Source organism: Haemaphysalis longicornis, unplaced genomic scaffold (assembly GCF_048455015.1).
Source record: "Haemaphysalis longicornis isolate Haplotype H1 unplaced genomic scaffold, Haemaphysalis longicornis Haplotype H1 scaffold_14, whole genome shotgun sequence".
Taxonomy (NCBI): Eukaryota; Metazoa; Arthropoda; class Arachnida; order Ixodida; family Ixodidae; genus Haemaphysalis; species Haemaphysalis longicornis.
The window spans coordinates 48,876,802-48,901,665 of record NW_027526245.1 but is presented as its reverse complement, the minus strand read 5'-3'; the positions used below and the strand labels follow the sequence as shown (position 1 = coordinate 48,901,665).

At 47.5% G+C, this 24,864-nt stretch overlaps 1 long non-coding RNA gene across 1 annotated transcript in view; it reads right to left on the bottom strand.

Moving 5' to 3' along the window:
- Positions 1–316: 316 nt before the first annotated feature.
- The window catches only part of LOC144165081 (uncharacterized), a 111,998-nt gene continuing 87,450 nt past the window's right edge, over positions 317–24,864 (bottom strand). Inside the window, exon 4 of the long non-coding RNA XR_013321345.1 lies at positions 317–456. This is a non-coding gene — a long non-coding RNA (uncharacterized LOC144165081). The remainder of the gene's footprint in view (positions 457–24,864) is intronic.

Below are 24,864 nucleotides of genomic sequence, written 5' to 3'. Positions count from 1 at the left end.
TACGGCTGAAACTTGCAGGGAAATATCTCTCTATATAAATCAATACTATCTCAGAGTTGCCCCAGCTTTGAAATAGCTTGTCCGTATGTGTTTAATTTTTCATGCCACTACTGTTATTCTTTCTTTTCTATGCCGAATTGTTGGTAAGCCGTAACTCAAACAGCATAGTGAAAATTGCCAAAATACTTTGGAATAAAATATTTGTTGCAGGTTGTCAAATGACATTTGAAGCTCTGTGGCCGACGTCTACCAAAAAGCAGTTTTATTAACTCGATTCTTTTTTGTTTAAAATTCGATGAATTCATTTATTTGTTTGCTTCATGTGAACTTCTCTGATGAGTGCGAAGCGAAGCACGGTAGCCATCACACAAAGTTGGTGCAGACACCTTCCTCAGCGTTGAAGTGGCTTATGCAAGGACAGCTTGATGGACAACCTACAGGGTCGTCGTGACGGCACTGAAAAAATAATGAAACGAAGAAAACACAATATACCATGGTTTCTGCAGCTTTCTAGAAGGGAAGGATTTCTTTCGTAAAAGTGCTCGCAACATCGCAATTTTAAACTCGAGGGCGGGCACGAATCACTTTAGGCAAGGGTGGCAATAACTTTTAATGGCAATTGAGGGATAGGTGCGGCGTTGAAGACTAAATATATCACAACAAGATGTTTCAAGCTACGAAGTAAAATATTCCTGTTACGAGGATTTATTTTTTTCGGTGAAGCGGCAGCGTGCATCTTTGTTCAAACTGTCTTTGGTCAATAGATGTTATGTTATGTGCGGCGTTCATTTCCTAAATATTTCGTTTTCGGAAATTAGAAATCAAGCTCAGTAACCTAAAACGGTCCCGCAATGTGTCTTTAGATAACTATTTTCGGCTTCCGTTTTGGTGAAAGAGACAGCAAGAATTGTGGGCTGCTTTGTATCAAGGAAAATTGTAGAGAAGAGGCTAAATCATAAGGGTAAATACAGCAAGCAGTGTACAACTTAAGATACCTGCATGCGTGAGTGATTGTCCACGTTTCCCAGTTCATAGGAGGTAAATTCCAAAGAAACTAGATTTTTAAACGGTGGTTCAAGAATACACGTAAACAACGAAACCTCTCATTCTGTTATGCTCATTTGTATTGTTACGTTTTTTCGCTCACCGTTTGCATTTTTGTGGAATCTAATATTCTTTGACAGTGCCGTGTATTCTAGGTTTCCATAAATTCCGCATGATGGCACTGCTATTCACTGATAAGTATTGACTGGTACAGAGAATGGAAGTGAAAAAAAACCCTGGAGACATAAAACACAGCAACTAAAAATCAGGAAGGCAGGTCTCTATGGCAATACCCGAGGCAATGGACTGTTTTTCGAAGGACGGGCTGGATGCCTGAGAACACGGGCATACACGGCTAACTATAGGCAACAGGTCAAAACTTGTGTATGCTGCGGAAGGGATCGGGCAGCCGTAGAGCATATTGTCCTAGACTGCCGAGATATCAGACCGCGGCGGTACAATGGGGAAGCAACGTTGACGGAGGCTTTGGGATTTGGTGTGAGGGGTAGTCTCAACTTCAGGGCCATAGAGGTGACGAAGGTGACTTTGGTTGGTGGCTGGTGTGGTGGTGGAAGAAAGAAGGGACGAGAGTGGCATGTAGGGAAGAGCAATATACCGAATCAGAATATCGAACAGAAGGGCGGAGTGGTAAACAGGTGTGCAAGGGCAGGAAGGGGGGGGGGGCGGAAGCGATGGGAGTACAATAACGAGGTAAGGTGGCTAACCCATTAGGTTAGGGATATGTAGCACAAATAAGTCGAATAACACAGGTAAGTCGGTTTGTGACAACCCACGTCCCGAAACAAAGGGAGGACCTCTAATCACCATTATCACCATCAAATAGGGGAAACGTTTGCAGAGATGTTCTTTCTGAATCGTCTCTGTGCATGTTCTGCTGTTGATAATATAATTTTTTTCCGTACTGTCACTATTAGGTAAAAGGGAAAAATCTAGTCAATGAATATTTGGCGGCGTCAAAACCTAAAGGGACAAACACCCAGCGTCAGAAGAGGACGGCGACAACAAGTGCTGCGGCGAAAAAACGGAATCCGAAGCCTCAAAGCTGCAAAGCAACACAATACCGCGGTTATGTGGGACGCCTCAATACGCAAGAAAAAGTTCCTACGTTTGCATTTTAGAGTGTGCAAAGTTCTCTCCTTGAGCTTTTCTTCATGCTCTCTTACTTTCTCTGGGGAATATAATGTTTTGGTTTGGCGACCTTGGAGAATGCACCACATTACTCATAACTACTATGGCATTCACCTGCTTATAATATTTTAACCTAAGTACTGTGTTTATAGTGTTATTACTTGGAACTATGCGTTTTAAAATTTGGACCAACAAATAGGCCTTGACTATGAGTTCAAGCACAGTTTCAAGATATTTTGTTCTGCTCAAAAATGCACTCTTTGATTGATCCATTCATTGATTATACCTCTCAAAAGTTGGTTACATATGTTACTAGCTGTAGGGCAAATATAAATATATTTTATAGTAATTTGTGCTCTGTCGCAGCAATATTTGTTTTCAATTGTTTTTCTCAGCCAGTGAAACCTGCCCTCGGCAGGTTTCCCTCGCTCTATTTCTTGCAAGCTCACGCTCCCTTACGATTTGAATGTTGACTTCGTAAAGCACAGAGAAATTTGTGTCGAAAAATACCTGTTATTCTAACATGTGCCATCCAACTAATACTTTCGCTTTTCCAGCGCTATGTAGTCACAGCCGGGCCATTCGAACGTTGTTTTCCGTTCTTATCACAATTACATACCACGCAGAACATGCTTTTCGGCATTTAGATTGCAATAAGTGTGTCCATATTGCATTTCTAAAAAACTAAAAATTCTCTAAATGTCAAAAAATTGCCCCATCTCCCCGAAGGGAACTATGTGGTAATGCGACGCAGAATTGTTGGCGTCCGTTCAGTTCATCGGACGGCGCAGCGTGTCTCAACCGAAGCAGCCACTGAAGAAGCGGCGCGTGCACCGGGTTCATTATATAGAGCAGATGAAGTGCAGAGGAGGAGATGAGAGAGGAGACGCGCATGTGGGCTTATCTCGCACCTGGCGTGGAGAGGGGGAGCAGCACGCGCGCTATCGGTAGAATCGGTAGTCTCCATCAGCGTTGGTGAGGTAAAGGTTGTTGACTTTGGTGCACCGGCTGAGAGCAACGTACACGCCCTCGTCTTCACAGCTTTGTATTCTCCTTCTTCTTGTTCAGCGGTTTCCCTACGGGAATGTTACGACGGTGGTTGAACGCGAAGCTATCTCGTGATGGATTCTTTGGTTGGCCAATCCCTAGGGGCATCCTGGAAAATCATCATCCGAAGCACTGCGGACGGGGCGAGAGCAACGAACATGCCCTCCTGTTCGCAGCTTTGTCTTCTCCTTCTTCGTCTTCAGGGGTTCCCCTACGGGAAGATGACGATGGTGGTTGAACACGAAGCTATCTCGTGATGGATTCTTTGGTTGGCCAGTCCCTAGGGGCATCCTGCCACAATCATCATCAGAGGCGCTCCGGACGGGGCACGGACGCGGGACATTCCCCCGAGCAAAGACGGTAACATACTCCTCTAAAGTTTTCAGTTCGTCGTTTCCGTTGACGTTCAGCTTCACGTGCCTTCGTTGTATCAGTAGCTTCTTGACATAGTTTGAATGAGTCAAGGACATAAGGCGCGTTCGTAGCACTAGCTCCTGTGTCGGTTTTGTAGCGCAGCGGGAAGAGTGCCGCGTACCTCCCGTGGCGGCAAGACAGTCGGGGGGTCGAAACCGGGCGCCGCTAACCATTTTTTGTATAGTGTAGAGGGAGAAATGCGGACAACAGACGTACGCCGAACATAGCCCTAGCAAGAGATGCTTTGAATCTAAAATGCGCCGTAATTGTCCTTGATATTAAAGCTCTTTGCAGTTGATGGTATTTACACCTCGTGACACCCGGCTGTCGGAGGTGGCTAGGCTCACCGGCGCCTATGCTGCCGCTAGTAGCAATACCCGAACAGTCGTGTCGTGATTTTCCAGGTAAATGACGACCATGTGTGCACAACCACCACAGAATCGTCGTACATAAAACCGCGCTCACAGTGCAGTGCATGCACAGGTGCAGTGCACCTGTAGATGCATATTCACGCCAGATATTTCCTACCGTGTTTGGTGGGGCCCAGTGCTCCCTGAGTTACACGGTCGGCGTTAATCCAAGTGACCTCATTCACGTGAGAAATGGATTCGATAAACGAGTCTCTATCAATTGACGTGAGTCCTGTTATGGCGCCCGCGAGCGTATGCGTGCGCCGTCAAAAGTGCCATGAAACGTACAGCTGCGTTCAAAAGTAATTGTCACATGTAAAAGTAATTGTAAAAGTAATTGTAAATATACAGGAATTTGTTCTTCTGGAAACTCCCTGGCTACATTGGTGCGCGTTTAAAGGAGCTCTGAATTGTAGAAAAACCCTAATCTAGAACGATAATGGCTGTCACAAAGCCAGTAAGACAAATATTTTGTGACATTCACTAATCCGTGTTACAATATCTTATAATAGAACTTGTCCATGTGCACGCGAATCCACAAGTAAATAACACAACTTAGAAAGGAGTACATCCGGCTAGCCCACCACATTTTCCTTACTAGTCACACCAACTGAATCCATCCAGAACGTGGCCTTACTAGTACCCTCCTGCAGTCATTTTCCTTCCGCACATCCCGAGAATGGAATGACCTACTTGCTGCAGTTGCTACAATAATTCCCAATCCCGATTCAAGCATGTAATAGAAGAAGTGACAATAATTACTGAACCCCTTCTGCTGTCGTCACTACGACGTCGTAACCCTATTTTAAGTGCCGTGGCATGCCCACCTCTCAAGATATGTCCCAATGGGACCCTTGAGGAATCAATAAATCAATAGGTAAATATGCATACAAAAATACTATTTTACACGCACACCGAATGCGAATATGATTAGGTTATAGCACAGGTTAGTCTGACTAGTTTCGTTTCGGTTAAGTTCCGGTTCTAATAAATCTCGTACAGTGATTCGGTGATTCCAGTTACGAGATTGCCAACTTCGAAAAAATCAAGCCTGTATTTGAAAGGAACTATGCAGAAAAAGTACAAGTTCTGTTTGTTTCAACGACCCTTTTGTCTGAATAAATGTACAGTAATTTGAAAGCAAACTTAACAATAAGGTTAAAATACGCGATAACGTTTAAATCAGTTGTACTAAATGTGAAACTTGTCAAGTACGGCACCATGATTGCCTAGGGAGGCTGCGGAGCCCTGTTTCGAGTAGTTTCAATATAACTCTTGCTTTAATAGCGCAAGTAGTCACGGGAGGTATCCTCCGCCTCTGAAAAAAGCCTATAAAGAGACACCGGGTTAAGTTTTTATGAGTTGGGGGAATAATAGCTTTGATTCATAACTTTCTCTGTATTTTCTATTATTGGTTTTTATGCGCGGCCTTGCAACGGCAGGCTCCGTATAAACGGTGCAGCGCAAAGATACGCCCCAACACTGCTAACACAAACGTGTGCCTGTGTCGCAAATGGGCGTAATATTAGGTTTGTGGTACGAGGGAACCAGGTTCGATCTTTACCATGGGAAGCGGTTATCTCCTGGAAGCCTCTGTTTGTGTGCCTGACACCGCGTTATTTGCTACGCGTTAGCTACGATGACAAGCCCGGTCCGTAAAGCACTGCACATTTATTCATGAAAACATTTCATTCAAAAGTGGAGGGCATGTAGGGGAGAAAAAAAAAAGTTAGAGTAGAGGAGAGGATAAAAATGGATTTAAATGTAAATAAGGGTTATCCCCTGTCGTTTTAGTCGCTGTGCAGAAAGAACACCAGAAAGCGGACTCATCGTCGGGCTGCGAACCGGGGCTCAGTCTCGGTAAGGTGAAGCGATTACCCTAGCTTCTGAATTGATTTAACGTCCACGCCGATTCTGAACCTCGCAGAGTGCTGGGCAGCGCCTCAAGAATGCGAATGGGTACTCGAAAGCCGGAGCTTGTGCCCAATAGCTTCACTCACCAGAGCCCCAGGGGGAAGACAGAGGTGCGTAGTAAGGGCTGACGCGATCCACCTAGACATTTAGACGGCGCGGGCGTCTTGGCAATGTGCTTTGGTCATCTTGAAGGAAACTTTTCAAATGAGTTGGCCAACACCCCATTGATTTTGGTTGGGCCGGAAATGCTGTCACAGGGCCTTCTCACAGCCGGCTTCGCCAAAGTGGAGTCGAAGGCCACACAAGATCACCTGGGCGGCACTCGGCATCTCGGCCTCGTAGGTTGTAGCGTCCGGTAGGCACCAACTGCTTGTATGTAGTACGTACGCGAGCAAGCTAGCTGGTTTTCTCCGCCTGCTGTAGGGGACTTTACATATCGGCCATGAGATCGTCGTCTTCAACGGTGGAAGTATGGCGTCGATCATCGTCTTTGGCTGTCGACCGCAGACAAGTTTGAAAGGAGTCATCTGAGTGATTCCCTGAATAGCTGTAATATTGCATAAGGAATGTTTCGTCCCATGCCTTAGGTTCCATGTCGACGTACATAAACAGCCTTGATGAAATTGTCTTGTTCTGGTCTTAGATTTTAGGTGCAATGCACTTCTTAAGCGACCCTGAACCTGCGTCCACCGGCGATGTCCGCATAAGATACCCACGTGGGGGATTGGCCAGTTAAGTGCGAATGCACTTCTTAAGCGACCCTGAACCTGCGTCCACCGGCGATGTCCGCATAGCATACCCACGTGGGGGATTGGCCACGACTCTCCTCGTCTTCCTTGGCAACGGGGGGAGATGGGCGCGCGCTGCCTGGCCGCTGACATGGCACATACCCACGTAAGGGATTGGCCAGGAATCGGGCGTGAGAAGGGCTAATGCCCCCGCCTAAAGGAGTACTGACACGAAATTTCAAAGCTGAGATCCGCTCTAGCAATCAAGTACAACGACAACACAAATAGGTGTCTGTGAATAAATGCATATTTCTTTTTTTGTAGTTGCGTGTGTGTGTGTGATCTCTCTTTCGCGAACATTACCGAACCGCGCAAATTCAACTCGTGCATTCGCACTTTCACATTCTTCCCCTCGGGGAAATGCGGGGAAATTTTTTAGTTCGCATGAAAGTTGGACGCCATCGTGTCCTAGTATACGTGTTCCTGTATAAACACGCCTTGTATTATCTCTGCAGTGAACGGCTTTTCGCTGTCCATGATTAGAAGTTCATGCGCTTCATACCACAACACAATTTAGGGAATGATAAATTTTGCCACGTCTTCAGAGTCTCCTTGGGACGAACGGCGGTCTCTGCGTAGCGTGTTATGCAGTTGGTCACTGTTGGAAAAATCCGAAAGGAAGAAGAGGTGGCCATTAGCAGCTGCCTCCTACTATCACTATCAATGTACAGTTCCATCCGCCATTAAAAAGAATCGCTCACGTCCCGCGGTCCTCGCCTCGGTTCTTTAACAAAATGGTGCCGTGACCAGGATCAAAGGATAACACAGTTGAAGACCTGAGTGCGCACCGCCCCACAACGATGACGTGAGTGACCGCAACGATGGGACTGAACTGTCACCGCTGACCATTGACCGCAAGCGTCCACAAGAAAACTTAAGGAATTGAGGACGAGCCAAACGTGCATGTACCGAATCCCACGCCTTCAACCATTTTACCGATTCTTGACGGACGTCTCGCGGAGACCACTGAAAGACAACAACAACGGCTTCGACATCAACGACAACGGCTTCGACATTCCACTGAGCGTGATCCTTCTCGACGACTACCTATAGACATTAACGACGTCGAGAATGGACCTGCAAAACATTTGCCAAAGAAGAAGCGTAATCCGACAGGACATCAAAGCACTGATCGACGACATAAAATCACGCATTACTGACGAGACATCATCAATCGGTGAGCTAATTTTGGTGAAAAAAAGTTTATTAGAAAAATATGAAATCCTGAAGAAACTGGACGGTGAAATTGAAGAGCTTGTCGAATTGGATGATTTAGAGAAAGAATGTGAAGCATCAATAGAATTCGAAGATTCAATCCTGCTGACAAAATTTAGAATGGAACGATTGTTCCCAGAATTACAAAAATATCCTAGCAATGACTCTGTAGCAATAGCCTCTGAACAAGACGACAGCACCATAAAGAAGAAAGAGTCAGCACTAAAGAACAGTGGCCGTCCTAACGAAAACAGCGATTTGGCGGCACCTCCGAAGGACGATCGTCAGGAGCCCCATGTCACTGAACGAGCTGGTACTTTCAAAGTACAACATAATGCCTCAAGTGACAAAGTGCAGGCAGAGGCTCCTAAGGCTTGCTCAGATGAACTTACAAGAACTTTTTCCACAGTTGACGTTGCAAGCGATGAACCTGTGTCATTACCTCCAATGAATATAAAGAGGGATAGAAGCGACGGCACTACATTCGAGGTACTAAAAAAGAAGTCTTCTGCGCAGGATTTTGAAGAGATTAAGAAGTGTGCACCGCACAACGAACGACTTCATGGAACCCCGAAGGTGAACCAAAGAACACTGCAGAAACATCGACAGATTGACGCAGTTACAGGCGCACCTGTCGATCGTTCAATTATATGTTGCAATCACGGAAACACGACTTTGGTGGGGATTTTATTGAATAGAACAAAACGTGAAGATTTTGTAACCCCGATGCCAAAACAACGACGGCGAAAATGGCGAAGCCGGACAACCCTACGACAGTCAGGTACAAGTAGCACAAATAAGGCTCAACCGAAACGTGTGATCCAGTACAATGTGAGACTAAAAGCAAGGAATCAAGGGAAAGCCACATGTCGAAGGACCTGTACACACCTGAAGAGATTCATCCGGTACTTGAATTTCCTTAGGACCCGACAGTCAACCCGACGACCATGCCGCATGAAGTTTGTACGAAGTCTGCAAGGTCGTCATCCAGGACGGACGACGGTGCAATCGAGTCGATTACCCTGCTCAGATTCTGCCAGGCGCAGGTATCACAAACGCACCAAGCATCGATGGAAACGAAAGTATAGACTAGACTAACACAGGGCGGCTACGACGTTCATGACAAGGATTTTGAGCACATTGAACTGATCACGGGACCTTAGACGAAAGTGTTGTGTTGAAAGACGAGTGCTTGCTTGGTGACCGTTGAAAACTGCAATCCTTCACGTCATGCCCATTCTCCTCCGCCATTTATCGCGTGGCCGGGAGGATGTTGGAAAAATCCGAAAGGAAGAAGAGGTGGCCATTAGCAGCTGCCTCCTACTATCACTATCAATGTACAGTTCCATCCGCCATTAAAAAGAATCGCTCACGTCCCGCGGTCCTCGCCTCGGTTCTTTAACAGTCACTACAACAGTCCACCTGTTTGCTGCTCGTGACGGGAGAAACTCGCCTAGAACGTTCATTAAAATCTGAAGGGCCTGGGTACCACGGCGATGGGTTTGATAAGTCCAACGTGTCTTGTCATGGCACTTGCCGCAGCAAACAGTGAAGCCGCTGAAAACGGCGGTTACCTCAGCTTAAGAACAGTGACGGCCGCCCCATACGCAATGGGCGACATCAAGTATCAGGCGGGGCCAGTAGTACCTCGCCTTAATCGGCCCGAGCATGCGTGCCATGCCCATATACCGTGAAGATGCTTCGTCGTGCACGCTTCGACTTTTTTGTCACTGCAGCAGGTGCGGATGGCGACGTGGTACTTGTTCGTCGTGGTGTAGTGGAAGTTTTTTAGAGCACCACATTTTGAGACAGAGTTCAGCGAAGTTATGATTAACGGTCTTTGCCCACTAGTACAATGCGTCTTTAGAAGTACTCGATCATGACACGCAAATAGGGGTTGGCTTGCTTTCTGTCACGATGGCGAGAAACGCTGCGTCTTCGTTGAAGTCCTGTTGCGGCGGGCCGACAGGGCACAGTTACAGGCCGTCAGCATCCGAATTTTTTGTTTTTTCAAATGATGGTCACGTGGGATTTCCACAGGAGCAGGCTTCTAAAAACAGGGCCAACATTGCGGGAGGTAATGGGTCGCCACATACAAAACCTTGCTGTAGACGTGAGGGCGAAACCTAAAAATAGCCGATAATACGAAGAGGCACTCATGTTCAGAGACCCAGTAGTTCCTTTTACGTTTTCATAGAGTGCGGCCCCATGAGCGAGTGCATTTTACAGCCGTTGTGCTTTTGTACGAAAAGAGCACCGGATCCTACGTCACTGGCGGCTGTGTGCATTTCAGCCTCAACGCACTCGCCGAAAGGGAAAGCGCAGTCGGGCGCTGTAGGCAATTTGAAAACTCGCCGAAACCATGCCGCTGCTCCTTCTCCCAGCAGAACTAAATGCTGTGTTTATTCAGGCGCCTTAGGTGTTAGGGCATTTTCGCAATATTTTCGACGAAGCCCCCAAGTAGACGCATAGTCTGAGGAACTTTCGCACGCCTTTCATGTGCTGCGGCCTAGGAAACTTGGTGATTGCTGAAGTGTTCGCCCCTTGAGGCAAGACTTCCTCGGTGTTGTTGACGTGCCCAAAAGGTTGTGTTCCCCTCGCACGCCAAGCCGCGCTTCTCAGGTTTCAGCTCCGGCCAATAACTACGTCGTCGAGATAGGTGAGGGAAGTGCCCTTGATGTTCAAGGCTGGCTAGCACAGTGCCAGTTACTCTTTAAAACGTTGCTGCTGCCGTGCACTGTCCAAGCGGCATCACCTAGAACTCATACAGTCTATCCGGCGTTATTATTGCGGCCTTCTCCTGGTCCCTGTCCCTCTCGCGTAATTCCATTTTCTAGACACTAGTTTTTATGCACGTCAAAGACACCTACATCAAGTGGTAAAGGTAGAAAAGGGCATTGCGGATTTGTGGGCGAGGGAATACCTCTTTTCGTGACGGAACCTCAGAGAACCGTCTTTTTATTTCCAAGCAGTATTTGTCTATCCACCTCCTCCGAAGTTTCCATTCCGGTGATGCCGATTAACTCGTTGCCGCAGCGCTCTCTTCCTCGCAATCATCGACTCCGCTTTCAGAACTGCTATCCCCCTCTCCCCAACTGATGCCCCTTTCACAGGCATGGAATCGGCTGATAACAGGCGGTAGCGCTCTTATCAGGGTTTACACGATTAACTTGCACACTTTGAAGACCGTCGGAAGTTCATAATTTTTTTTTCACCATGCAAGGCTTTCCGCGTGACATTTTCGACAATGTATTTCACATTTAGGCGCACGCGCATCACCGGTGTTCGGTTTGCGCGGGCACTGGTTTGCGGTGAAAGCAGTTGCTCTCACAGACACGGGAGCCGACTACGCAGCAATGAACAGATTATTTTCATCTAAGCTGAAGACATTTGCTACCAGATTTAATGGTCCGCACATACGCACTGCAGGAGGCCATCTCGTAGCGCCAACACGTCCTACGTCAACATACACAGCCCCACGTGCCCCGCCACCGCGTTCTTCTTGAAATTATTGAAATGGACTTCTTGGCGGGCAACGGTGCGAAAATTGATCTACAGACCAAGTCGATAACTTTTTCCTACAAACACTGCATAACGCTGGAACCGAACCACGAACATCCTTCTGCTGTAAGGATCACCGATTAAAATGTCACCCGGTCAGCCTGAGCAAGCTTGAGGATCACCGTTCACTGTGAAAATGCTGCTCTTGAGGTCAACACTACCAGATGGACTGACGAAAGGTTGCTAATCCACCGTGGCATTGCGCGATTTAAGCAACGCCAGTCCCACGTTTTGGTAGCTAATTTAAGAGAGGAGTACCAGCATTTGAACAACGGTGCTGCAAGTTCGTTCGTGGAACAAACGCAAGAAGGAAGTGAATGCGATCGCGGTCGCCGACTTTGAACGGGCACCCAAAGATACCTTCAGGCTTCCGCATTGCTTTGACGGAAGAACGGAAAAATGATTGTTTTTCTGCGTTGCTACAGCGGTGTTTTTCGTCGAGCTCAAAATTACGTCATACATCTCTAGCGAAGCAGCAAATTATAACGGAAAATGGAGTCCGACATACCCGGCAGTCACCGTACTGGGAGCCTTCACCCGAGCGGGAAGCCATCCGGACACAAGCGGCAGATATGTTCAGCGACGACTGTGATGCGGGTTGTTGTGTGGATGAGGAGGTCAAGTTTAACTGGCAGAGAAGAAGCGAGGCACATGACGTCAGACAAGGACAGACTCTATTCACGGGACAGAATTAGAAAAATACACAAATTAGAAAACTACACAAATAACTAGGAGCTAATCTAATCCAATGACTAGATGTCCGCCAAGACAATGTTCTTAACTAAAAAAAAGTTCCCGCTCACGGCTGGCAGTACTTGGTGGCAAGGAGCTGTGGCGGTTCACTTGACTGGTGTGATGTCTGCAGGCGCTGTCCTCTTGACGTTGGCGCTGTCCGCCGCAAAGTCGGGTCCCGCGCGCTAGGCTCGGGGCGCTGCCGCGTTGCCCTTGTCAACGCCGGTGCTGCGACTGACGAGCGCTTCGTCCCGGGTGCTCCGTGGCCAGTCTCGGCTGAGCTGCCTCGATGCCCGTGGGGAAGATGCGGCTCGCCACGGAGGTTCCCCAAACGTTCTCGTCCGGCAGGTCGCTTCTCGAACCTCGTTCCTTCCGCTCTCGTGCCACGATCCTCTGGCTCTTCCTCTTTCTCTCCCGCGCCCTTCTTCGGCCTCCGCACACACCTCGTCGTCTTCGCTTTGACCTGCCGACCCCTGTACGGTGAGCAGCGCCTCCTCACAACGACATTATGCAGCCATCGAAAACCCGCTGGGCTGGGCCGGTAGTATTCCTGAAGTAATAAAGATGGCACATTATGGTTTTGCGTTGACTACCGGCGACTTAACGCAAACACCACTGTTGACGTGTACCCGCTGCTGCGAACCGACGACGCACTCGACCAGTTATGCTACGCGAAATGCGTTAAATTGGTGTATCTATAGACAGGGTACTGGCAAATAGAAGAACCCGAGAGAGACCAAGAGAAGACTCTATTCATAACCCCGGATGATTTGAGTTTTACGTGATGCCGTTCCGGCTGTGCACTGCACCACCAGTGTTTCAAAGAGTAATGGACGTCGTGCTAGATGGGCTGTCCTGAAGTAGGACGCCGTTCTCGTATACCTCGACAACGTTGTGGTGTTCGACCGAACCTTCGAAGAACTCCTTGCAAGTTTGGTGCCTTTACTCGAGGCTATTCGCTCGCCGGGGCTTACCATGAATCCTGAAAACTGCCGCTTCGCGTACGATGAACTCAAGTTTTTGAGCAATGTCGGCAACGCCCTGAGCCCTCCCTTTCCCGGCGAAAACTTCAGCCTTATCGATCTTCCCAAGACCGAAAGGCAAGTAGGGTATGCGAAGATTTCTCTTTTTTGGGCCTCTACCCCGCATTGCAGAGCCACTCACGCACCTGAAGAAAGATAGCACTATTGTGTCTTCGCATGTGCAGGGGCGGTAGCGGCAGGAGGCACAGTCTGGCCAAGTGCAACACGTGTTTATTCGGTTACCCAACGAAACAGTCTAACAAAACGAAGGAAAGAGCACCAGCTTATACTAGGGCTCGAACCAGTATCATACAAAGGAACTGACGTCGCGCAGAAGAACCATCCAGGTCACCGCTGATTGCGAAGCAGGTATGCTGCAGCATCACGATGCACATACACGATAACGAAACACTCCCCTCCCCGCATGAGTTCTCACCCAACTGCACGTAACAGTCTGGTGGGACCCTAAAACCTGGTAGAACGTCGAAGCTGCGGAGCTGACAGTCTAGAGTTGTCGCCGTTATGGGAACCATTGGCGAGCGTCGGACCACTGTGCGGTAGAAGGCCCGCAGTAAAGGCTGTTTTCTTCTTAGTCCCACTGAGCCCGACTTGGTCCCACAAGGCCTGTTCGGCCCTCTCAGGTAGCTCGTGCCGGGCCATAATGGACGCCGAGGCCAAATTCGCTCGGCGAGCGAATTATCTGGCTCAGCCGTCCAGCTCGACCATCCAAGACGAGTTGGCTCCGCCCATCGGCCGGCGCCAACATGGCGGCAGCGAACTGCGGGGCCGGTGTGCGTCTCACTACTTGATTGTGATATGAGAACCACAAGCACTTGCAGAAGTTACAATAGACCATGCCGGTCGTGAGTCAGTACTGCAATACGCGTTTATCGTTGGTCTGTTTCAAATGTCCGTGATTTGTGTGCAGCCGAGGAACGACATGCCCCAGAATCTGCAGTGTGGTGTGCTGTGTTTTTGTTTCCTAGCATGTGCTTAGCGATACGCTCGTCGTGCTCACCTAGAAATAATGCATATAACGTGACATGGTCGCTAGCGCGAGACGACTGACAAATCCAATTCATCGTGGCCCTGCTCGCGCGCGCTCCGAAATGCGCTCCGAGATATCAAGGTCTGTCTCCATGCTTGGACCATCGATAACGTTCAAAATACGGTCACTCTGAGTAAAAGCAACGCGAACTGACAGTGCGCGCTTGTATATAGTGCAGTGTTTTCTTTTCAGGGGTGTGTGTTTACGCTTGATCTATGGAAGCTCAGCTCTCGCAATCAGCCGTGTGCGCCAAACTCCATCAAAATGCGATTGACGTGTGTCGTAACTTGCAGTTCGTCCGGAGTTTACTGTTTGTGTGACGTTTGTGTGAAGGTGTGGCGCCGCAATATACGATACTGCAAGAAACACATCGAATCTGAGAGATTCTCCTCTTACATCATTTTCCATGTGTATATCTGCGCATTGGTGGTGATGTGTGGTGGTTTTTTAGAGTTTTAAAATGTGGGAGTGTTCCTAGTGGTTTGGTGCCGGTGTGGACTGCGGCGTTCGTAAACAAATGACGTGATTGCTCTGCTTTCTAGTCGCCGCGTGATGTGGTGGCAAGTGTGTTTTGTTTCAGCTGCAACTGCAGTGTGTGTCCAGGCTGTTTTTTTAGCGTTCAGTACTGCTTTCCGAGTCGAAAAACACAACAGGAATATCTGTCGCACAACAGCAATTTCTGTCGCACGACAGGGATTTCTGTTTGGACTAGAAGATGGTGTGTATGCGACAGAAATTTCTGTAGTACATATACAGAAGATCTGTCGTACGACAGGCATTTTTGTCGCACGACAGGGATTTCTGTGGGGACTACAGGATAGTCTCTCGTGCGAAACGAATTTCTGTAGTACAACCACAACAGACATATCAATCATGCGACAGACATTCTGTAGTCAAACTACAAAACCCTTTTTAGTAGAACTACAAAATATCTGTCGCTTGAGATATTTCTGTTGTACTACAGAAAGTTCTGTTGTGCAACACCCTGTAGGCACTACACAAATTTCTGTTGCACCACAGACTGTCCTTCAGCCACTACATTCAGCATTCCGTAATTACTATATTATCTGCCATGCGACCGACCATTTTGTAGTCCCTGCTTATTTTTATAGTGTGAAAGAGAATTTTAGATTCATTGCGAAAGTGTCACAAGAGAGACCCTTGAGTATTGCTACAAAATCTCTTGCGTACCCTGTCGGAACACCCTGCGTTTTCAAGCATTAGGAGAGCGTTGGAATACGCTGGAGACAACGGAAAACGCCGGAAAACGCCACGCTGGACGACAGCAACGTTGGGCCGTTGCTGGAGAGCATCGAATAACACGGGGCATTGCATTTGGGGACAGGGCTTCTGCCAGGGCGAACGGGATAGCACGAACGAGATAGTACGGGATAGTACTGTGTCGCTGCTTGGCTGGACACGGGAATGCCGCGCGCCGGTTAAGGGGTGGACTGGTTGTATTCCAGTGCCACGATCGACGCAGATGCTCCAAAACTTGGTTTTTGGGGCCCGTGCGGTACCGCGAAATCTATTTTTTTGGGCGTGCGCTGTACGGAAACAATGCTGCGTGCGAGTGACACTCATGTCGTTCAATTGCATTGAACGAAGTCTGGCTAAATTTTGTAGCGCTACTTAGGTTTCCCTGGAGGAAGGATTCTGTATTTCTTGTTAACAGCTACGCTGGTTTGTAATAGACCCTTTCCAGAAAAGTTGGCAAAATAGTACATACGCGAGATTTCACGATGACAACACTGAGGTCATTCGCAAGCGTTGGTCATGATAAAGGAGACGCGGCTGCATCATAGCGCGGCTGCGCGGCGCTTTCTTTGAGCCACTCGTAGTCACCACGGCGTTCTGTCTGATCGGATAGGTGTCTGAGTTTTTGCTTGCTCTTTTGATTTTATCACGACATGCGGTTACGAGTGGTGCAGGAGTCATGCCGACTCACTGCTGCGTCCACCTCTTCAAACGGCACGGATGCGCTCGCCGCTCAAACGCGGTTGGTGTCCCACCCGGTGATAGGAAAGACCGATCTCCGTGACGAAGACGGCATGTCATCCAGTATCTCAGTACTGCGCGTGCATGAAGTCCGTGCTTAGGCGATGCGTGAGCGCGCTGAGCCGAGCAGCCGGCACACTCGCTCTGTTTCCTTCATCATGGCCGCGCGTAACGTTGATCGACTGGCCTTCCGCTTGTCCACAATGCGTGATAGTATATTGCAAATGGTGTATTACACTGCTTTTAAAGAACAAAGGCTTAGCGCGAGCATCGGCCACGCTATTCGCTGGGGATGGCGTGGTCTTCGGCGTGTTCCAGCGTTATGTTCCAGCGGCTGCCGGATCCATGACCTTGCGCGTCTGGCGTCTACCAGCGTCCAGGCTCCCGTGAATTTGCAGCAGGCGCAGTTTCGCATGACGTGCGGTTGAAAGCGGTTTTCTACAAAAATAAATTATAGTACTGACCGTTTTCAAGTGAGCACGATCATGGAGCATACAAATAACGCGCCATATTTTGTTTTTATGTTTGGCAATGAAATAAAAGTCATTTGTTGGGTATAACAGCAACATAAGAGGGCAGTGCAAGCCTCTCCATGACAAAAAGTCAAGCCATGGCAAAGTGCCCAGGAACAGTGTTGTAAAAAGTGGAAAATAAAATGGATAAGCACCGCAAACTGCTTTTTTGGGATTGTGGTCAGGCATGTGCAGTCTGCGTAACATCAAACTTTTGTATTGAATGCATGAATGTACCACTTGTTGCATTGCCTAAATTGCCTTTTGGTACAGCTTTCTGGAATCAGTTACTTACTGAAAACAATTTTAAGCTTGTACCAGAAAGGCAAGTATGCCCCCGAATGCTTATGTTTGTTGGTCATATTTTTATTGACATTGTTATGCATATCCTCCATACTTCAGGTACTTAATAGAAAAACATCACGGGAAGTAAATTGCTTATGCAAAACAACTTGAATTTCGAGACATGACAGGATTTACTACGAATACAGTCAAGACAGGATTTACTAGACTACAGAACAGGATTTACTACAGACTACAGAACAGTATTTACAACACACTACAGGGCAGGATTTACGACAGACTACACGACAAGATTTACTCCAGACTTCAAGACAGGGTTTACTACAGAATACAGGACGGGATTTATTACAGACTACAGGACAGGGTTAATACAGAATGTCCAATTCTGTCGCAGGATCATTCTGTCATATTTTTGTGTTGTCTTTTTCGACTGGGTTGGTAACGTGACGTGTGCTTCATGCGAGATCCTGTTTTGATTCGGGACTAAATTAAATTTTCATGGTTACTTCCCTTGTAGCCGTTTCTTGTTTACACATGCCGCGTATAGGAACTCGGTAAAGCTAACGCTGCCACGCACCATTATTCGAAAATGTTCCTTTACAAAAGAAGCACATGGTTATTTTTATTCTAACCATTCAGTCATTACAGATGTCTAAAAGTAGTGTTTACGTACCATGTTCACAAAACGGTTTCTGCCATTAACCTTTTAAAATGCACATTTACACTTTTGTTATTGTTGTTTGGTTTGAGCCACAACAAAGTTGTCTACGCTGTGCCAGTACAGTGCCAGTACAGTCAATTATCAGTTGACATTCCTAAAGTTGAGTCTTGGGAAAGTTTTTAATCAATCTTGGGAATACATGCAATCAAATGCCAGTACAGTCAATCATCAGTGGACATTCTCAAAGTTGAGTCTTGGGAAATTTGTGTTCCCTAGGCGACACACGTGACTTTTTGGAATCCCTCGTTTTGCTCCCAACGTATCTAGTATCACTTTATTAATCTCGTTGCATATTACGGGTCCCAATTCGTTGCTTTGACGTTTGGTTCTACCGATGAACCCAACAACCCGAGCTGTTACCCTGATTAGCTTTGGGAATTTTCCTTAGTGTTTCAGATGGATCCCACATTACTCAGCAGTTGGCGACGTCGCCGTTGCAGTGATGTTGTTCCCTACGTTTCCCCTAGTTCGATTTCACCAACTGTCGCTTTCAGAACCACTCGAGCCCAGTTCATGTTTGCGGGACAAATCCACAGTGTTCTGCTCCACTACAATTTGTTTTTCGCCAGCTGTCTGGTTAGGATCCCGCGTCCTGGATTTTATTTTCCCGGATAATGTCTACATTCGAACTTGTCTTCGAGATGTTGAATTGCAGTGACACAGTTGAACACGAGCTGCTTCCAGCGGTCAACATTTTCATGAATCCAATAGAGTGCTGTCGTTGAATCTGTCCATAGGTCGAGGTTTGAAGGCTGTTTCTTGTGGGTTTCCTATATATAGTGACACAATCGACCAGCAAGCAGGCGTGCCATCAGTTCTGGTCTCGCCAGTGTAATTTCCTTGCCTGGCGCTACCCTTTATCTGCTCACTAGAATGGTCGAACTTGTACCGTTTTCACCCTCCAGGGTGAGGTAGGCAACTGCTCCATACGCCAGTGAACCTGCACCGGCCAAAATGTGAAGGCAGCCCGTCCTCCCTCCATTTGTTTGTGACCTGTAGTAGCAGGGTTTTTGAACCTCGGGAAGATAGTAGAGTCCATCTAGCTACACCTTGCAGGCTGCCATGGTGTTGTCCGTTAGCGTGTCCAAGTCGATGTTTTTATGTCACAGTCCCTGGAACAGGGCCTTGGCATGGACGATTAAGGAAGAAAGCCACCATAGTGGGTCACATATCCATGCCGTTGTTTGTAGCATGGGCCAATTTGTGAATGATTCTATGACATGACGGTAATCCATGCATGGCGACAACGTTAACTGGTCAGCACACGCCTCCCATGTAAGTCGCAAAACCTTCAGCACTCCCTCACATAACCGAGATGCATGGTAGCGCGGGAGTCACGCCGAAATCGCTGTAGGAGCATTTTAATGCTGGACGACCATTGTCCAGTTACATTTTTACTCCTTCAGACATTGCGGTTGCGTTGTTGTAGAACTTCACCGTAGCTTCCTCGATTGCAGCTCCTGTGAGCACGTCATCCGTGTATGTCTCGGCGTTAGAGGGGACTGCTCTTTGTATTTCTTTAAGTGGTGTTGAAGCATCGTGGAAAGTAGAGAGAGAGAGAATAAACATCTTTATCTCCCCGTTCTATAAAAGCATCTGCGTTGCTGGGGGAAGGAGCTACTGTTACCTATCGAACCCAAGCAAATTTGATATATTCAGTACGCCTAAACCCACTTATAACGAACTCAAACTCTGTGATTTGTAAATTTATGAGGGCTTGTTATCTTTAATGGAGCGAATGACCTTATTTCAGGCAAAGCTACATCTAGTAAACTGATTTCAACTTGAGGCTACTTATTAATGGCATTGAAAATTGTGCTATTGACACGCGGCTTTGTGTGAATATGCTTTATTACACTTCCTTCAGCATGAGAGAAGTTCCAGTGCGAACGGTTGTTAACCTACATACCTAATTCAATAACAAATATTTGCAGCTTAGGCGAAACATTTATGTCGAATGCGTCTTCCTTGTTATATGTAGCTGCAGAAAAGTGAGGACGACAAACACACCACAGAGGGTAAATTACAAGTAATGACTGAAATTGGTTTCGGAAAGGAGTCTCGGTACACAGAGTATGTTGCTCATCGGAAGATGCGGCAAATTGTAGCTATCAAAAAGGTAGGAAATGTCTTACTTTGTACAGGAATATGTTAGACACTAATGCAATTGATTTCGTTGCTGGGGATCATTGAAAAATCTTTCCAGGTTTCCTGCACTCCATCCACCCATTTTAAAAAGACGTCTGTTTTGCACATGCATGTTGTGCACAAAGGAGCACATTGGCCAAATAATTGAGCTTCTGGAAAACATGGTGCTTTACGCTTGGGAGACAGGCAGCCAGCAAAACATACCGGTTCTTCGTGGCCCACTGTGACCACGGAAAATTTAGGAACAGAGTTAAGTAAAAGCTAATAAACCAACAAGATGAAACAAGGGCATTGTGAGCAACAAATATTTGGCATACCTGTAAGTTTTAAATTAAGTATATGCTAGTGTTGCTTGGTGTCAAAGTTTTTGCACACCACAAAAGCACTGACGAAGTGCAGCGTTCAACTTGGTTTAACCTGACCGGCCAATTTGAGTGCACAGGATTTCTATGGATTGCAAGAACACTGTGTATGTGATGATTCTCAAATATCAATTTACTTTTAGAACCCAAAAGAGAGAAAAATATGAATCTTGTACAATGAAAGGGTGTGGCATGCACAAGTTGCATGTTCAATGGCAATAATGTACTGTAAAGTTGAGCTATGAGACTTTTTGTTACATTTCCAGTTGTGTGCCCCTTGATGAAAGACCAATAAACCATGCTGCAGTTTATTGCCATCGTGTGCCGCCCTTTTTTTTAACTCTGCATCAACTTAAGTTATTGTTGTATGTACTCTCGTTCAATTAACTTGTATGTTTTAAGTCTGTAATACTGGGTACATTTGGTAGCATTGACCAAACGAGATCTTTTTGTTGCGCTTTTACGAGCCTAATTTTAGCCGAATGAAGCTTTATGTTGTTTTCGCCTGAGCAAGTATTATTTCGTTTGTTGACTGCATCCACTACTCTCTGTCGACGCTGCGACATCCCTGGCCACTCCACGGTCCATCGGCAAGCAACAGGATGACCCCTCGGGGCCGTCCGCTGCGTTGGATCCAGCTCACCGGTCGCTAGGCCTAGCAGCCCAGTCGGTGTACCACTGCCGTGTTCGGCGCCGTGCAGCTATGTCGCACACGTCAGAGAAGCTCGGCGTAGCTCTATCCACAAATCTGCTAACGACGCCCACTGCTGCAGACACTGCTACTGACATGGCACTCGACGGCTCACTACCAATGGAGGTAACGCCACCGCTCCCACTACCTCCGGCTGACCCGTCCAGTCTACCGAAGCGCCTGTCGGACCAAACAGCACCCGCAGTCCCGACAGTGGACACAACTGCGCCTGCAGCCAAGCGGGTGTGTACACCAGCCACAAAGTGTCACTCCCACCGTTGGGTGAACAAGCTACGTCAGCGGCTGCCCCTCCACCCCATAGAGCAGCCGCTGTTTCCCAAGGTGCCACGGGTAAGGCTACGAACCGCTCGACGTACAAGGTTGCTATTAAGCTTCGGGAGCGTTTCAACATTTCCTCGCTTCCGACGAAGACATTCCAACAGACGCTCGTCAGCTGCCTAGGAACATCTGGTTTTACCGGCTCCTCGTACCACAATCGCACCAACTCAATATCAGTATGGTTGCCATCTCTTGAGGCTGTCCAGCGATGTGCTCCCTGGATTGTATTCCTCTCATGCCTGAAAAGAGCCTGTCTATACAAGCGTACCTCCTATCAGGAACTGACATCAGGCGCTATGTCGTTTCCGGCGTGGACCCAGGAGAAAATCCAGAAGACCTCCGGTCTCCCATCCGGTGCGCCACCCACCAGGTGCTCCTTGTGTGGTACATGGGCTCCGGCCGTACGTGCCTTGTTACTCTACGAGGCCCGCTGAAGCCACCTGACCGTCTCCTGTACAACGGGTGCATACTTCGTCCACGTCGATACAAAGCCGGAGTGGTGCACTGTTATCGGTGCTTTCGTCAGGGACGCATGAGCAAGTCGTGCCCATTCCCTGCACCAGACCCACCGGCTACCGATGCATCAGAGCCACCAGCTACGCAGTCGGCTGCATCGCTGCAGACCGAGTTTTGGTGTGGTCTGTGCCATACAAATGACAATGCGATCACGGATAAAAAATGTCACACTAACTGCAAAGCTATTTGTGCTAAGCGAAAGGCTCCTCGGCCGCTGCCAATATTCCTCGGCCGCTGCCAATGTTAGAAACGGTCCGATAGAAAACTTTCTCCAACGGAAGGACGATCTGCGTCGCGCCACACGTGCCCTCATCCCCCCGTGTGGAACGGACCTCCCCAGTAGACTTGCTCGCTGGGAAGACGTTTTGCTGGGAAGACGTTTTGCTGCGCAGACTTCGCGTTGGAGTAGCGCTTTCACCTGCTGTAACCCGGGCGTGGCCACCACGCTACCTTGCCACGTTCGACCACACCTGCCCCTTCTGCACAGCTCCGACCGCACAAGCTGACGCGGACCATCTCATATGGACGTGTCCTTCGCTTGCCTCAGCCAGAAAGCGACACCTGAGAGGCACAGGCCTTCATCCTGGAAGACCCCCGGACCTTCAGCGGTGGCTCCAGGGACCCCACCATCGCGCCCTTCTTGACTTCCTTCGAGAGACGGGGGCCCATGTATATTTGTAAATAAGTTAGGTTTATGCCAACCGGCATTCTATCGCAAAAAAGGAGGGGCATAAAGGTGTGAACAATTACAAGTTGGAAGATGCCAACAGTACAATGTGTGGCGGCAATGAGAAAGAAGAAAAGGGTAAAATCAAATAAACATTTGCTTCTATTCATTCAAATGAATCACGTCATATATTCAGCTGTATTTTTCCAGTCGATAACAACATGTAGAAAAAAAATTTTGAACAAGTGTGTAGAAAGGGTGAAAGAATGGAAATGGTAAGTACAAATAATATTTTGAAGTATGCCCTGGTCTTGCATCTAGGCCAAGTTTATAGCACAACAGCAAAACATTTAGCGCATTAAGATTGTCATTTTTGCGTAGTGCTTCAATCACCAGTTTGCATGGGCTAGAAACAGAATACCTGCGACCGTATCGTTCAACTGCAATTGATATTATGAACAGTAAAGAAATGTGAGATGTAAAAACTTTCTCTTTGACTAATATTTGAATCCCATCAGCTTACATGATCTCTAAAACAGTATCCGTGCAATTATATTTAGAATAAATGAAGTCATCACCATTTCGCAGAGCCTTTTCAAGCAATTGGATATTATTTCATTTACAGGCTATAAGACAGTTCAGGCATACTGAAGTTTCTATAAATTAAAGTAGGGTACAAAGTTATCTAACTTTTCCTGGATCATCGGTGAGTTGATGCTTTATAAAACAGACTTACGACAAGATGAGGAAACATTGGTTGTTATATGCGACTACGAGCTCTAGTTGCTGGTTTATGAAATAGCTAAATGTGTGCATTTCTGTGCTTCGGGCAACAGATTTCCAAAACCATAGCGCCAATCCACTCTGTGAATGTGGTTGGAGAGCAAAGCTGTAAACGGCACTCACAACGATTACCAATGCGACATCACATAAATTCATTCACGTCGCTCTACAAATAGTGAAACCAGAGAGAAGTGAAATGCACTCAACCACACTCTCTATTACTACAAAGAGATGTTATTGGTTGCGTTAAATTATTGCATGATGCTTGAATGGTGTTTGGCTTTTGTAATTGTGTAGCACAGTAGTGGAATCTTTTTTATAAAAGTAAATCTCAAACCCGATGTTAGACGATCTCATTTCTCCGTCTCTGACGTCGCGGAGGGAGGCGACGAGATAGCTTGCTAAGACAAGCAGGAGGAGGAGGAAAAGGAAATACTTCTATTCAGATTTCTGAACGGCGCAGAGTGCGGCCCAGGGGAGTGGTTCCTTCTTCACTGTAGCCCATATTCAGTCCGCACCGCCTGTGCTCTGTCCACCAGCTGAAGCTGGACAGGCAGAGAGGGGCTGGTCCGCAGTATCTCCAGTTGCTCTAGCTCGGTAGTAGATGGAAAGAGGGAAGGGTACTCAGGGCTAAAGTCGCAGACCCCGATTATGTGGCAGAGTGTTCCTATTTCAGAAGAAAATTTACATTCAGCATCGCAGCGATTCCGGTGCCTTAAGTGAAGACGCATCGGGTGTGGGAAGGAGCCCGATTGTATGAGCCGTAAGTAGTTTGTTGTTCTATGGACAGGTCAGGGTAAGGCGAAGGTAGGGTCTATCTCTGAAGGCGATACGTCTGGGTTATGTCCCTGAACGAGACAGGTAGGTGACTGTAATCGTGCAGCTTCATAGCACGGGGGTGTAAAAGTGAAGGATTCGTGGCCATATTCGTTTCCCTCCATGAGCGCATGAGGTCATGGCTATGAGCTAAATGGAACCATGAAGGGAATGGCTATTTTAACAAACGCAGTGCAGGTCAGACCACCAAACCGGTCTGGAAATTCCGGCAGGCTTCTTGGGAATCAGTGACTACTTCAGGAACCGGTGGTTGAGTGAGGCACAACGCGATGGCTGGCTATTTTGCTGCCGTCATGTCTTCAGTCTTGAGTGAAGCACAAGCAAGGAGGTTGGCTCTTATAGCGTAGAGCTGCGTACAGCTGATAGCGTCCAGCTGTCCTCGATGTTCGGAGGCCCTTGTGTAGATAACTGCACGATGCCCACCTAGGTTGGCCGTGAGCGCTTCAACCCATGCATGTCGTCGACCTTACTCGAGTGAGGGGTTCATATTTCTAAGCAAATGAAGCATCTTTAGTTCTTGTCGCCAAACGTCGAGGAGTACATCAAGAGGAGAGACATTCTGTGCTACCCAGGCAACCTGGTGAAGGATGCGGCCACTTCTGCTAATTCGGAGCTTCTGGATAGAGAGATGGCCCCTATCACC